General features: G+C 37.9%; 1 pseudogene; it reads right to left on the reverse strand.

Annotated features, from left to right (window-relative positions):
• Positions 1-2,083: 2,083 nt before the first annotated feature.
• Positions 2,084-14,239, reverse strand: part of LOC123133044 (BTB/POZ and MATH domain-containing protein 3-like) — a 67,057-nt pseudogene continuing 54,901 nt past the window's right edge.

A 14,239-nucleotide genomic window follows, 5' to 3' on the forward strand; every position in this document is an offset into this window, starting at 1 on the left:
GGGTATGGGGACGTCTGGACGCGTGCGTCATGTCGTAATTTGGAATATTTTATAATATTCGAGACTAATTTAACATGAAACAGAAAAAAGCATCATGTTAATGATCGGTACCAAACTCCTCATAAATATTTCAAATATACTAGATATTTCTATTTGCATAACCTACTAATAAACTAGAAACCATTGTCAAGATATTTATGAGACCATACGTTTTAAGGATGAACACACAAATATTTACACTATATTCAGGTAAGTATCACAAATTAATCTATGAATACTCGCAATTTTATGTTTTAGTAGTTTTCTCACACTATACTGATTTGGTTTAAATATATTTTTAAGGCACAATGCAAATAAGAAACAAAATAATGTAACTTTCACTCCAAATATTACTTAAATTCAGTGCAATGCACATGCATTTTTTTATGATAGATATTACAACAGTATTATAAATAGTATTATTACTAACATTTTAGCAACATTTTTTACCTGATTAATTATCATTATTATATTGCACAAATTTATTTACAATGATTTGTATTTACGAAAAAGTTATAAATAAGTAAAAATATTTAATAGTTGGTCAAAATAAATCAGAGTGTTAAAAACGACAGGTTGCACAATAAGTGATCCAGCACACAGTCAAGCGCAACAAGAAATGACCATGCCAGAACAGAGCAACCAAAACACAACTAACACATGGTTTGTCGGAAGACTTCTTGTTATGATATGGGATGAGTGTGACAATGGATGCATGCTCATAAGGATGGCTGCCAATGTAAGAGCCATGATTTTGCTCCCAGTTTGCACATCTTGAAGCGGCCCACCCCGTCAATACTTAATGCAGAATCACACACCTTGTGATCATGTCATCAACAAGTGAAATGTGCGACATGAAGGAGGATCTAAAGAAGCTTTCCTTCACAACCCTGTAAAAGCACATGTCCGGTCCGGTGGTAGCATGACAACACGCTTCTGAAGGATCCCGGTTGCTCTCTCGGCCTATATAATGACGTAGAATCCGAGTAGTAGATCTGCTTTGGTCAAAATTGCGCCTGTTATTACAAACAGAAATTTTGTTCAAATGTGGTCGAAAAAATGCGATGTAATTTTTTTCCAGAACTGAAGAATCAACGAGAAAGAAACATAAATAAAAATTCAATAATATTTTGGTTTGAAATCGATGAGAACTGAAGAATTAGTGAGCACTTGATCACCAAGCCAACTACCTCTTCGGTGGTCTAAGTTCAAAACTATGTTTTCCTTGTCTAAAATTAGTACCAATCAATAATAATTATGTATGTTGTGTTCTGTAATCCTCTCAAAGTAGCGTCAATATTTTGGCCCAGCTTCAGTAGAGCAGAAACACTTGTGGAACTTGTACTTTAAATTGGACAAGAGCAAGCCTATATATGTATGTATTCATGGTTTGGTTGATCCTCCTAGAGCAACTCTAATGCCAAATTCACAAACTATTTGTAGCTCAGTTAATTTCAGTTTGATGCATGTAAGATTTCATTACAGTCCCTTTTCTCCCCTGATTAGATCTTCCTCGTCACCATTTGCATAGCGGGTGGCCATATCCATCAATCGGCTCGGGGTAGAAACATCAGAGCTACCAAGCTTCAAATCCAAAGCCCAAACCGACAAGGAAGAAACCCGATATGGGTCGGCCTATACAGAGCACCAAGCGCACGAGGGGGTATGCTCATATGTGTTGAATCTTCACTGGAAGGTCAAGTTATTCCAAAATATCCTTTCAGGACAACTCCACTAAAATTAATAAAGGAACATAAATATGTGGATAAATATCTTATAGTAGTCATTGGAAGTTTTGCTTTGGTGGCATGTCCAGTTCATCCAAGGTTTGCTGAAACATTTCTAGAACGTTGGTTATGGTAGGACAATACATAGGTACTACTTGTATGCACCACAAGCCAATGAAGGTCATATTTTTTGTTATCTCCTCAATTTCACCTGTGACAACACATGCCGGCCGTCCATCATCTTGAGCAAAGTGGTCATAAATCCAATCTGGAAGATATTCTTTGCTCAATTTTTTAGCCATTGATTTCACATTTTTTTATCTGACTTGGTGGAAACAAGTCCAAAATGTCCGAGAGTGAACTTCTGGAATGATGAACCCAATTGTTCCACTAGCACTGGTCACTGAAAGCTTGCTCTCCGTTGTACACACAATTTAGCTAGACCAAAATCAGTTATCTTTGGGTAGAAATCTTTCTCTAGAAGGATATTTTGGAGCTCGATATCAAAATGGACAATCCTTGTATTACAGCTATAGTGCAAGTGTTCTAGGCCATGAGCGATTGCTATCGCATAGAGCCTCTCCCGCCCTAAAATTTCTTTCCAGTTCTCTGAGTAAATATACCTATCCAAGGAACCACTACGCTCATATATAAGAGCTCGTTTTGATACCTCCATACAAAACCAAAATTAGCTGACAACATTAACATGAGAGGTCTGCCAATGCTCATAACCACATTCACAAAATCATCCCCATTTCCTTTGCATTCATGCAAGGATTTCACAACAACCAGTCGGTCATCATGTAGTATTCCACACCATAACCACCCTTTCCAAGCTCATGATTGTGAGAAGATGTTATCTTCAAGTACAAGTACCTTTTTGGGGCTAGTGATCCACATGCTAATATCATGGCTCCACTAGCAACACTGACCGACTGTGACAGGTCACACCTCTCTTTTTTCAGGAATAATTCATATCTCACCAGTCATTTTCTGCTTCAAAATATTTGACTAGTCATTTTCTGCTTCAAAATATTTGACTAGTCATTTTAGATAAACTTCATATTTTCATTTCAGACCAATCTATATATGCTCTAGCTTGTTTGAAATTGGGGACTCAAACAATAATGGCGGGCGATTTCGACCATCAATACTAAGGGAGTAGAATTGTTTCGTTGATGCATCTGATCCTAGCAGTGTATATGTATCTAGCACATGACGCCCACAAAAGTATTTTATGGCTGTGTGCATCATGTGATGCAGCGGCAGGGGTAATCCCCTTTTTGAACACGGAACTCGGCAAAATGTGACATGTGGCACCAACCGGTAGTTAGCAAGATTCATTCTACAGAACTTGGCAATGTTTTTCAGCATTTCAAAAATAGGTTACAGAAAATCTCTATGAGCTTCAGTTTTGTGGGAACTCAGCAAACGGTAACCGCCGTGGCGAAGCCGTCATCCATTGACGGAAGCGACACATGTAAAGCACCTCTTTGATGAGTTTCGTTTTCCATGCTTTCGGCAAAGGTCTTATTAGGTAATTCCCTCTAAAAGATGTCTTTATGAGGTGAATTCTTTGTTTCTTCTGTGTCCTCAAAGTCAGAGATCATGGATCTTTCAGTCTGTTGCTAGAATTACTGTGGATAAGAGATGTTTGGGTATAACACAACCAGGGCCCCCTTCGGCCATGCTAAAGAACTTGCACGCCACAGGCCATTTTTTACGCTTGCAGCTGATTGGATTAGCAGGTCACCCATGCATGCACCCAAACAAAATGGTACAGCTTAACATCTCAAATATATATATTGAGACGAAAGGCATTTTATGCAAACGCTTGGTCTATCAAAGACCTCATGCATATTCAGTATTCCAAGGTTCAAGCAGAACAAAAGATAATAGGCTGGGGTTTCTAGCTTTAACATCAGAGCTCAGGCAAACTAGACAAACCACCAACATGATCTCTATGCCGCATCCATCTTACGCTTCTTCGATCCAGCATCACGTTCGCCACTTGCGCCCATATCATTTGCCCCTTCCATGACAGCGGCACTGCTTCAAATGAAAGAGTACACCAACGATATAGCTAATGGGATGGATGATACAAAAAAGTTGGGATCAAATTTGGAACAGGAGTACTCAAAGCTGCTAGATGTATGACTGACACATGGGCGGATTGTACTTTATACAATAACTACGAACCTGCCCCTTCTTGCGAAGCAAAGGTGGAAATGAGCTCCGGGAGAACGGCGGGGCTGCAGGTCCTGATTATCTGCTCCAGGCCATCCGGCGTAAAAACTCCGTGCAAACTGGTGTGAGTTGTTAGGAATTTCGTCCACAGGATCGATCACATCAAAGCAGGGCCATGCCCGAGAAAATGGGGGGCCCAGGCAACATCCAAAATTAGGTCCTCGATATAACCATTGGCAATTAGGAAAAAAAGTCAGAAAGCGATTCTCAAAACTCAAAATTAGTACATTATTTAGCATAAACATGCATCCTTCTAGCAGTCCTTGATACAAAATCGTCATAAGCAATCTTCTCCATAATACCATTTGATTATTTTGCCAGAAACTTAACAAGAGCACATTTTGTAGACCGAATGATTAGTTTCCTAAAATATTATGATGTGTTAGAAATAGAACATATAAACAAAAGGGAATGGAGCAAACTTTGGCTTATTTAGGAAGAAGATCGTGGGGAGGTCAACAGCAAAGCTTCTGGAGTTCTGATAGTCTGGTTAAGGTTGTAGTTGTTAGAGATATATTTGGTAGTAGAGATTGCCCGGGATTAGATTGAGTTATTTTCATGTTATCTCTAGAAGGTGTCTTGTCCTCCAAGTCTACTCAATATATACTCGCCCTCAAGGCTCAATAATACATCCATCATATTCCACAACAATCTCTGTTTATCCCTTCTAACAGTAGTCGGGCAGCATAGGTAGAAGCAGCAACAAAATCTAAGAAGCAGAGGAGACATGAGAAATCGAAGAAGACAACACCTGATAAATAGATGTTGGATTGAGGGTGAGCATATGGTATACATTGGGTTTATTTCCGAGAAACCGAGAAGGAATTAAGCTATGAGCCCTGCGATGGAGCCAAGAATTTGCATGGGTCGTAGGAAGTGAAAGGGAATACAGAGAAAGAGTCAAAGAGAATAGGAAGAAAGAGAGGCGTGCGGGAGATGGCGTATAGTAATAAATGAATTAGTTGGTCATTAACTAAGAAGCAGCAATTGCATAAAGTGTTAAAAAATTGTATACAGATAAAAACGGGGGGCCCTGGTCACTTGGGGGCCCTGTGCAGTCGAGCATGCTGCACATGTATCCGGTACGGGCCTGCATCAAAGCACACGAGACAAACACGCGGACGAAAAACTTGATAGCCAAAGGCACGTATCGTGCCTCTCTTCTCTTTTTATCTTCTGTTTTCTCCTACTCACGTTACAAAACTCACGATGTGCGTACATATGCACGAACACCAGCCCACCCAAAGACTGCCTAAACCTACTCCGTTTGGGACTCACCTTTGAATCCAACTCAGATTCCTAATCTAGCTAGTACTTGAACACACGTTCTCGACACAACCCAAACGGTACTACACGTAACCTTTTTTAACTCACTATATAGGATTAGTACTACTAATTCATGTTTGATTAGTACACGTGACCATTAATATGATCCCATTTGTCCAGCCATGCTGTAAAGTTTTGCGTTGTGGATGGTGTCTTTCTCTACTTTGAGTTCATCCTGATTCCTGAATATTATCCCATTTGTCCAGCCATGCTGTAAATGATAAACATTTCATGCATTCACGTATCTCTGTTAGATCACAAAGTTTCTCTGTAGGTCGAGCTACATGGAACCTCTTATTTTCAGCCCTCCAGCATTGCTTTGAGATCCGTACTCTCCACCTAACTTACAACAAGAAGATTTCTCTTTTTTGTTTCTCTCAAACAAAAGAACATATAGACTTTAAACTCTGCAGATCAAACAAACTTCAGATTTTTTGGAGCGACATAAATATACAAAATGAAGATTTTTTTGATTAAAAAAAATAATTTTTAGCATTTATAATGCATGAAAAAATCTGAAAGTTTTTTCCCACATAGTAATTAGAATGTTTTGTTGTCCTGCAAAGTTTGAAGTTTATACGTTGTTTTGCTTGAGAGAAACACAAATGACAAATGTGCCTGCACGGATCACGATGCAAAAATGAATGACTAAGATATGGGGTACCACGTAGCTCGAGCTACACAAAACCACACTCCTGTTGGATACATCAGTGACCACTCTGAAGGATGTCTTATAATACCTCGCAACAATATGGTTGGATACATCATGTGGATGGGTTTCAGCTAAGTGTAGGCTATTTGCCCAAATTATTCCTCTTTGGTTTTACGCGTGACTTTTTGTCGTCTTTGATATAGGATAATTGTAGGCTAGGGGTGGGAGATACAGGCTAGTGCCCCTTGATTGATAACTTGTAGGTGTTAATAATTCGTCTCATGCTCTGTACTATGTATCCTATAGAACAAACTGCTGAAAACTGAGATAGCAAAATAGGAGCTGATAATATCTGACGACTAATGGAGATACACACTGCTGTTTTGCTCTGATTCAACATTCTTCCTCTCTACTTGCACTTGATGCTGAATGAATTTTGTTCTGTTGATTGTCTACTGAAGAACTAACACTGGCTCGCAATGATACTTGCTTCGATGAGCTTGAGTTAGATATAGTCTATTGCCCAATCTGCCCATCTCTGTTTTCATGGCATGATATTTCTACAGTGGTGGGCACACCCAGCGAATTCTTACTATCTGAATTGTGAACTACTCCCTCCGTTCCAAAATAAGTGTCTCAAGCTTACTATAATTTTGTACTGAAGTTAGTAAAAAGTTAAGACACTTACTTTGGGATGAAGAGAGTATGTGGTGCCAGGCTTTTACGATGTTTTGCTGTGGTTGGAAATTCTTGTTTCTCTGCTTCAAGTTGATGCTCATTCCTGAATGAATTCCCTTTTCCCAGACATATTTTTTTTGGAAAAGGATATAACCCCTGCCTCTGCATCAGAAAGATGCATACGACTACCTTTATTATAAAGCAAATAAGTTGAATAAAGGTCATGAAGTGTTAAACAAAACGAACCACAAAAAGGCTCACGAAGAGCGGAAAAGAAAAGCCACAACCGGCAAGCAAAAGATAGATAGGAAAACTAATGGCCTATCCTATTACATGACCGCCATCCAAACCGGTTGAATATAGCCCGAGCTACCATCTCCCATCGGGTAGATCCAGTAACCAAACGCTCCCTGGCCGCCGTCTGAGTGAGTAGCGACCACATACGGATCAATGCAGTGGCTCGGAAGATAACCTGCAAAAAATGAGTATTTATTGTTCTGTTAACAACCAAATCATTCATGCAGTTCTAGACTGCCCAAAGTAAAGCACATACTCCTACATGAATGTGTCTCGCTATTTAGGAATCTATCCCGTCAAGCCACGTCCCAAATAACATGTTGATATTATTCGGAGGAGTAATATTAAAAGCAATTGAACAGTCCGCCATAGAACCTTCGCCATCGGACAGTCAAGAAAGAGGTGTTTGATGGTCTCATTCCGATCACAAAAACTACATCTCGTAGAACCAGTCCAGTTGCACTTTGTCAAATTGTCCTTAGTTAAAATGACTTGTTTGTGTACAAACCACATGAACACTTTAACTCTCAAAGGTACTTTGACATTCCAAACATGTTTTGAACTAGGAATAGAGCTAGAGTTGATCACATCTAAATACATAGATTTAACCGTGAACTCTCCATTCCTGGTTAGCTTCCAGCACAACATGTCCGGCTGTTGAGAAAGCTGCACATCCATCAGTCTTCTCACCAAATGGAGCCATGCTTCCCAACGGGTTCTAACAAGTGTTCTCCTAAAGTGGATATTGAGGGGAGTGGACTGAAGCACGGTTGCAATGAAAGCGTCTCTTTGTTGCACAATGCTATAAAGGGAGGGATATTGAAGCGCGAGGGGTGTTTCCCCTAGACATGTATCCTCCCAGAATCTCGTCGAAGTACCGTTTCCGACTAGAAACGTTGTTCTGTTGAAAAAGACCAATTTAACTCTCATCAGCCCTTTCCAAAAAGGTGAGTCCGTCGGCCTCACTGTCACCTGTGACAAAGTTTTGAAATGAAGGTACTTATTACGCAAAATTTGTGCCCACGTGGCCTCCGACTCTACAGATAGCTTATACAGCCACTTGCTGAGAAGACACCTGTTTTTAACCTCAAGATTTTTGATATCTAGCCCCCTTGGTCTTTCGGTCGACAAATAATATCCCATTTAGTGAGTCTATACTTCCTTTTCAGGTCATCACTCTGCTAGAAAAAGTGGGATCAATAGAAATCCAGTCTTTTCCGAACTCCAACTGGTATCTCGAAAAACGACAAGAGAAACATAGGCATGCTCGTGAGTACGGAATCAATGAGAATTAGATGGACCCCATACGATATCAGCTTGCCCTTCCAGCAACTCAGTTTCTTTTCGAATCGATCCTCAATACACTTCCATTCTCTATTAGTTAGCTTACAATGGTGAATTGGTATACCCAAACACGTGAAAGGTAAAGCCCCAAGTTCACACCTGAACAATTGCTTGTACGCCTCTTGTTCCTCTTTGGCTCTTCCAAAGCAGAACAATTCGCTTTTGTGAAAGTTAATCTTTAACCCGGTCAATTGTTCGAATAAGCATAACACCAGCTTCATGTTTCTTGCGTCATTCAGTTTGATTCCAACACTCCCTTTTTGCGTGAAGGATTCAACCTGGTGCCTCCAAGCTGGGTCAAAACCTTTCATGCGCAAAGCATGTTGCAGAAATGGCCATTTGACTTTATCGTACGCCTTTTAGAAATCCACTTTGAAAACAACCCCGTCTAGCTTTTTCGTATGGATTTCATCGAGTGTTTCATGAAGGACCACAACCCCTTCTAGGATGTTTCTGTCCGGCATGAATGCAGTTTGGGTCGGCTGCACCACAGAGTGCGCAATCTATGTGAGTCTATTAGTCCCAACCTCGGTAATTTTTTTGAAACTAACATTAAGAAGACAGATAGGCCTGAACTGCTCAATTCTCACAGCCTCTGTTTTCTTCAAAAGCAAGGTTATTGTTCCAAAATTCAAATGAAACAACTGAAGCTGTCAGGAGAATAGATCATCGAACATCGGTAACAAATCCCCTTTAATAATGTGCCAACATTTCTTATAAAAACTCCGCCAGAAATCCATCCGGCCCCGGAGCTTTATTATTCTTCATCTGTGAAATCGCTTCAAACACCTCTTTCTCCGAGAATGGTGCAGTTAATACATCATTCTCATCTGCAGCCAGCTGAGGCACATCCTCAATCCTAGACTCATCCAAGGGCACAAAATTATCCTCTGGAGGCCCAAATTGCTGCTTGGAATAATTGGTTATGTATATTTTTAAGTTCTCCTACCCTAAGATCGCCCCCTCGTCTTGCTCAAGCTGAAAGCTTCTTTTCTTTCTATGCTTGGCATTGGCGATCATATGAAAGAATTGAGTGTTAGCATCCCCTTGGACAACTTTGCGAACCATAGCGTGCAATGCCCACTTCAACTCCTCTTCTCGCAACAGCTCTTTCAGTCTCATCTCCGCATCTACTTTGGCATGAAGCTCCGAGGTTTGTAGAATTGTGGACTTGGCTTTTAAATCTAGGGACCGGATAATTAAGTGTAATTATAGATCCCACTGAGATGCTTAGCCCACCCTCGCAAGAAACTTCTCAAGTTTCTAATCTTATTCTGCCAACTCTCAATAGAAGGCCTTCCTCCTGCATCTGTCGCCCATTCCCTGGCTATCAGATCCAGGAAACCTTCTCTTTCAAACCAGCAAGTTCGAAAGAGAAGGTATTTTTATTACCCGCATGCGTTGCCTCACCAGAGTCAACTAGCAAAGGGGAGTGGTCAGAGATACCGCGAGATAACGCTTGGACTGTAACCAGGGGGTATTTCTGTTTCCAGTCGACGCTCGCTAGGACTTGATCCAGCTTCTCATACATCGGGTTTTGCAAAGTATTAGCCCAAGTGAATTTTCCCAGACATGCTAGAAATGATAAAGATGAAGGTGTTAATAATCCGTCTCATTCTGTTTGTTGTACTTATGTTAGAGAATAAACTACTGAAACTCTGAGATACCAAAACAGATGTTGATAATAGCTGACCCAGTTCGTTCATTCTTCAAAGTGAAGACTGATGGACACTGTCATACAATAAAATTGTTGAACTTTCAAATACTAAAATAGAATCTGAGCTAATGCGGCACAACTAAAAAGTCTCCTTCGCACAACAGTGATGATAAACTATGCTGGGCTTGTTGGTTTTTTTAGGGGATGCTGGGCTAAGTTGCTTTATAATATAAAGTGGTGGAAACCCTTTATCGTCAACTATGTTGGGCTTAGGATCCTCGACATTATATTGTACGATGGTATATCTCGCTTACAGCAAGTATATCATTCCCCTCGCTTGAAGCGCGCATATCGGGCCAGACCATTATCTTACGTTGCTCACTCAGTGGACGTACTGGCTCATCTGTTTTTCTTTTGTTTTTACTCTTTTTTGTTTTCTTTCTATCGGTTTTGTTTTGTTCCATCACCGGTTTTTCTTAGGTTTTCTGTTTGTAAATTTTATGGTTTCCTTCGTTTCTTTCACAGGTTTTACTGGTGTTGTCTTTGTTTTTCTTGTCACTTGTTTCTTCAGTTTTCTTTTTTGTTGCCTTTTTCTTTTGATTTTATTGCTTTTATTTCGGTTACCATTATTTTTCTTCTTTTTTTCATTCTGCTTTTCATTCTGCATTTTTAATAATAAAAAATTAAATACAAGATTAATACTTTTTAATACATTGTCAATGTGTTTTCTATGTACATTTAACATTTTGAAATGCTTGAGAAAGTTGTTCAAATAGAGGACTAAATGTTTTAATACATGGTCAATAATTTTTCTATACGTATTTAACATTTTTCAAATGCTTGATTTACATTTTTCAAATACTTGTTTAACAAATTTTCAAGTTCTTGATTAATTTTTTAAAATACTTGATCAACTTTTTCACACATATTGTATATTTTTTGTTTTCATGAGAAACATTTTCTTTATAGAAATTTATGCATTTGTAAAATTCCTGGTTAACATCTTTAATACACGGTAAACATGTTTTCTCTACACATTTTTTAAATAGTTTTAAATGCTTGATAAACATTTTTCAAAACCAAGATTAAAAGAAATTAATACATGACCAACTTTGTTTTCTATAAACATTTTTAAATGCTTGATTAATATTATTGAAATTCGGGTTTGACATTTTTTATATGCAATAATTGCTGAAACTCTGATATACCAAAGCAGAAGTTGATAATAGCTTTGTTTGTTCACTTTTCAAAGTGATGACTGATGGGCACATTCTGCTATTTTGCTATGGCATCAAATTGATGGACATTATTTGTACTATGTATATTGATATGCAATAATTGCTGAACTCTGAGATGCCGAAATAGACTTCATTCTTCAGAGTGATTAAAGAGCGGCGCACACTTTGCTGCTTTACAGTGGTTGAAAATTCTTCTATACGTGCAATAGTCCTAAATGAGTTCCGTCTGTTCAGCCATGCATAACTTATAAACAGTATGAAATTTCCACATGTTTGCTGGATACAGTTTGAAACTCATATTCCTTTTGATTATCAACTTAAAAACTCTAATTCTGACTTAAGTAATAAGCTTCAGCTAATTGTAGGCTATTTTCCAATTTAGTCAGCTTTGTTTTATTGGCACGTCCAGTCAATACTTACTTATGACTTTTCATTGTTACTCCAACACAAGTCACAACTTTAGCACTTCTATCTAGTTGTTATGATAAAGAAGGGATGTTATTATGAATTTTCAGTTTTGAATTTACTAACCAGTTCTCTATTTGCTTCGTTTGATCTCATCTGGGAACTTATCAAGTATCAACCATTAGACTTTTGATCGTAACAACTCTAAACATTTTGATCATGTATTCCTCGATTTAGTCCCATCTTCTTCAGCATGAATGATTTAACCTCATCCGAGAGAACTAATGAGTCTTGCCTTGACTGGCCTTAAGGATCCTTGTCAAATTGCATTATTTTGCTCTCGGTTGAGTTACTAGATGGGCCTAAAATGAAAGCAACAACTTTCCTCTGTTGTTCATGTTGACGTGAGAGCTTGCTCAGGCATGCTTTTCCGCGGTACAAGACCAACTCTGAGCCCCCTAGTTTCATTTTACCCGATGTTCTCAATGATGTAACTGCTTTTTGGTACAGACCATGAAGAGGAACTGACCAAGAATTACATTCCTCACAATATTGCCTCCACCTTGAGACGTCGCTTCCAAAAATGGAAAATCATGCAAAATCAAGGCCGCTCATTTAGCTAGATTGATTTTCAATCTCTGATGAACACCCTATATGTTCCTCACAAAGCTATCTTACCAAGGTCAATTGTATTCCATTATCAAATATTGAGTAAGTACATGTAGAACGAATTATTGAATCATTTATAATATGTGGGACACTTCTAACATGAAAAAAAAGAAGATAAAGAAGCATAATGCTAAATGTTTGGTGAAAAGCTTCGCATAAATATTTTATATATTCTAGACTTTCCTATTTGCGTATACCTAATCATTAATTAGAATCTGTTGTGAAGATATTTATGAGACCATATCTTTTATTGATGCGCGCGCACACACACACACAGATATATATATATATAGCATGCAAGTATCATAAATTAATCTAGGAAGACATGCAAATTTATGTTTTAGTATTACTTTTCTAACATTATGGAGATTTGCTTCAAATATATATCTAAGGCACAATGTGCGAAATACAAAATAATGTAACTTTGATTACAAATGTCATTTGTGTAGTGCATGTGCATTTTAATGATATCTATTACAATACAATCATTAATAACATTACTAAAATATTTTAATGATATCTTATTTAATTATAATTAATAAATTTCAAAAAGTACCGAACACTGTGATCTTTAAAAAATTATAAATAAATATAAAATTTTATAATAAATATTGAATATCTTTTTCCACTACATCCATCGCTCATAGAATGCTTGCAGTTTGCTCATGCTTTGGGTTATAATCATTTACGTCCGACGCTTATTATGAAACCAATCTTGCCACCGCCGTGGCAGAAAATTTTTATAACCCAAACCAACTCACTGCTGCGATCCCTTCCACGTGCGGCGTCTCTTATCGACACACGAAACCCTCATCATCAGTGCCTACACTCATGTATTTTAAGAAAATAGTTTAAACTATAAAAAATATGCAATCAAAAAGTTTTTTCGAACTTTTTTTCATGAATTCAAGAAAATTCCAAAAGTTGTATAATGTTCAAAATTAAAAAAATTAATGAATTAAAAAAATTCTCATATTCAACAAAATGTTCAATTCTTACAAACAATTTAGTTTTAAAGTTAATGGAGTTCAAAAGATATTCATTAATTTAAAAGCTGGTACGAATTGCAAAAAATATTCCAAGATTTCAAAAAAGTTCACGAGTTTATAGAATATTAATCTATTCTGAAATATGGTTATGCCATTATAAATGCTTCTTGATTAAAAAATAATAATAAATTTTAAAAATGTTCTTCTATTTGAAATTTATGTCGAAATGTCAATAGGTTTTGCATTAATTTTCAGAAGTTGCTTAATTTTATAATTTTTAATCTAAAAGTTCATAGCATTTTAAAATATCATGATTTAGGAAAATAAATTAGGTTTAAGAAAATTCCCTGATTTAGTAAATGTTTCTAAATTTTTATAAAATTTTGAATTTGAAAATATAAAGACGGGATTAGAAAAATACGCAAAATGAAAAATGAAAATGAAAAAAATAACAAGCAAAAAAATGACAAGACGCGGGGCAGCACTGATAAGGGGCAAAATAAAGTGGCCCGTGTAGCAGGGCAACACTCAGTGAGGGATGCACATTTGCCGCCCGACGCAGGGAATAGATTTTCCTATATTTTGAGTAAAAGCATTTTCCCATCACTACTAGGGAAAATCCTAGCAGCAGCGCGGGTTTTGGCCCTCTCAGTAGCGCGGGTACCGGCGCTACTAATAAGGCGCTACAGCTAACGTATAGCAGTAGCGCGTGTTCACCCACGCCACTGCTACACATGAATAGCTGCAGCGCTCTTTAGAAAAGGGCGCTACTGATATTATCTGCAGCGCCCTTTACAGGGAAGCGCTACTGGTAAGTCGGCGCTACTGCTAACCCCCCCCCCCCTCGCTACTACTAGTTTTATTAGTTTTTTTCCCTGCATATTTGTTTTTTATTTGTTTTGCATTTGAATAGGCTTTATACAATAATCTTTAGCATATCATCCACATACAAATGTAATCATAGCATATAC

The sequence above is a fragment of the Triticum aestivum genome, chromosome 6B, assembly GCF_018294505.1.
Source record: "Triticum aestivum cultivar Chinese Spring chromosome 6B, IWGSC CS RefSeq v2.1, whole genome shotgun sequence".
In the NCBI taxonomy this organism is placed as follows: domain Eukaryota; kingdom Viridiplantae; phylum Streptophyta; class Magnoliopsida; order Poales; family Poaceae; genus Triticum; species Triticum aestivum.